We start from the raw sequence: 2,799 nt of genomic DNA, 5'->3' as shown, positions 1-2,799 counted from the left end.
ATATATATATATATATATATATATATATTCATTTACATATCTAAAATTTTTTATTCTAGCAAGTCAAAAAGAATAACTGTAAGAAAAGTCAAATACTCTGTGAAACAAAGATATTAACTACTAAAATATATTTTTTCAAAATTGGATTCTATATCATTGTGATGCTCAAATGTGGCTCCAAAACGTTAAGAAAATACTTTCCTTTTCATTGCAGAGATGGGGAGCTATGAGTGTGAAATGTTGCATGAACTATTGGAAATGGTTGGTTATATTAGTTATTTTTGCTGAATTACTTTTCCTCCCTTTTTGAAAATTTGTTGTAGCAAAGGATGGCTCAGTGGGTATGTAGGGAGGAATATATTTGAAAATGAATGTGCTATAGAAAAAATATCAATAAAAAGATTAAAAAAGAAAACAGATTCTCCAATTTATTTTTTTTATTTTTTTTTGCAAGGCAATGGGGTTAAGTGACTTGCCCAAGGCCACACAGCTAGGTAATTGTTAAATGTCTGAGGCTGGATATGAACTCAAATACTCCTTACTCCAGGGCCAAAACTCTATCCACTGCACCACACAGCTGCCCCTAGATTCTCCAATTTAAAGGGCACATAGTACAAGAACTGATTCACATATCTGCATGGTTTGGAAGGATCTACTGGTTAAACATTGACTCTTTTGGTCATACTTGATCACAACTCACCTTCAAATGGACTTTGAAAATAAGGAATGACAAGTAATTTTATAGGTTGGATGATAATTCATACATGTGTGATTCAGTAGTTGCTAACAAAATAAAATATAATCTTAAAAACACTTATTACTGAATAGTGTTCACTTTACAAAACAAGCTGTAATCCTTCATCTATGACCAGAACATGTCCTGTACTATAAGGAAGTTCTAGAAGAAAAAGAAAAGCACATGCCACATCACTAGGCTTTGCAAACCTCCAAAGAGGAATATTTTTCTTTAACTTATTCTTTCATACCTTTCATCATATCTGTGTGGATAGACCCTGGACAATGACATTCACTTGAATTTTCTTCATTGCTACTTCTTTAGTAAGCAAATAGGAGAAACCAACTAGCATTGTAAACATATTGGCCAGGATTTTTTTTAAACTAGCAGCACTTCCAATATTAAGAATAGAGCTTCCCTGTTGTTGACTCATAAAAAGCAAAGCAGTTTTATATATCAGCATGGCTTCCAAGAAGTTAGTGTGAAGCTGGGACCCTGTGTCTTCAGTTTTTGTTCTTGGTAATAAGGCATCCCTGTTTGTGCTACCTGCATTTACTAAAAAAATCTAAATTTTTCTTCATTTTTTCAAATATGTTTTAAACATCTTGCTCTTGAGCAACATCATAGTAATGTGTCAAAATATTTCCTCAAGTCTCTAGTATAGCCTCTTTCGGCTTCCAGGTTCCTGCCCTTCTGGGCCATTAACTGGGTCACTAACTTTCTAATAGCCAAGAACCTTAGAACAGGACTCCCACCTTCTCCATAGCAGGCTAAGCTAACCCTTCTTTAGAAGGGTCAGTGTTGGGGTAGAATTTCATGGGATTATGTTATAACTATTTTATACATATGTTTCATCGAAGAAATATATCTAGTATCAGATATCAGGTATTGTTCCCAACTGGGGTTGAGGCAAGGTGAGAGAGAGCTTATATATGGAGGGGGAAATATTCAGTTTATATTTGAAGCCAAAAGCTATTGTAATCTTTCTTACTGCAAATGATAGTGAAAACCCTTAATAAAGAATTAAAGTCCTCTGTAAGAAACTTTGTCTTCCTTAACCTTAATGTGGCAGCTCAGGAAGTTGTGAGCAGGAATTAAGAGGTGGGGCAGGGGTAGAAAGAGAAGTTACACAAAGAAGGAATTTTTTTTTAGTTTATAGATTTTAGGGACCTTTTGTAGTAAAAGTTTCACAAGCTAGCCAAAAATTTTACCATGGACTTAGATCATGGAAATACCGTTCATATGGCAAGTTGGTCTCACTAGACTGTGAAGAAGATCTGTGTTAGTTAAATCAGTTCCTTACATTCTGTAATTCTCAATTCTCCATTCCTGAAGTGAGGCTAATAATACCTTACCTTTTTCTATCTCACAGAGATCCTATGAGGACAAACTAACAGATGTGTCCATGGTTTGAGCTCTTCAGAAAAAAATAGTTCTACATAAATATAGAGAAACTAATTATAAAAAAAGAAATTCTGCTTAAATCCATATGTCCCCTTTATGAAAGACAAAAGTGAATTACAAGGAAACAGTTCAAGCAAGAAAATGTCTATGGTGTTAGTAATAATGCTGGGCTTGGGTTATCAGGTCTTAGAGTCCAAAGCCAATTTTGACAACTATGTGATTGATATCACTTACCCTTTCTGGGACTCAGTTTCTTTACCTGTAAAATGAGGAGCTTAGGATCTATAAATCATATGAAAATATTCTTATGAATTCATAATCTCTTTGATTTAGAAGTTCCCATCAGTGAAGCAGATAGCCACCCATATACACCTACCCATCTTGTACTAGTCTATTGCCTCCTAAAAGATTGATACGGGGATCCATTCAGTGTGTTGGAAGTCATCCTCAATTTCTCCTGATATTGTTAGGGTATGAGAGGAGGACTTTGGCTGTCCACCTGGCATCCCTCATTCTTGCCATGTAGTTATCTCATCTTTTCTTCTTATCATACAGTTGCTTGATGATGTCTTTGACTTCTGTTCTCAGTCAGTCTAAACATTTATTAAACACCTATTATATTCTAAGACACGGTGCTCAGCTCTGAGGTTACAAAAAGA

General features: G+C 34.8%; 1 pseudogene; it reads right to left on the bottom strand.

The window, feature by feature from the left end:
* Positions 1–836: 836 nt before the first annotated feature.
* On the bottom strand, positions 837–1,500 carry LOC141503375 (3-oxoacyl-[acyl-carrier-protein] reductase pseudogene; annotated as a pseudogene).
* Between the last annotated feature and the right edge of the window lie 1,299 nt (positions 1,501–2,799).

Source organism: Macrotis lagotis, chromosome X, assembly GCF_037893015.1.
Source record: "Macrotis lagotis isolate mMagLag1 chromosome X, bilby.v1.9.chrom.fasta, whole genome shotgun sequence".
Classification (NCBI taxonomy): domain Eukaryota; kingdom Metazoa; phylum Chordata; class Mammalia; order Peramelemorphia; family Peramelidae; genus Macrotis; species Macrotis lagotis.
Note: the sequence above shows the minus strand (reverse complement) of the source record. Positions and strands in the feature narration are given on the sequence as shown.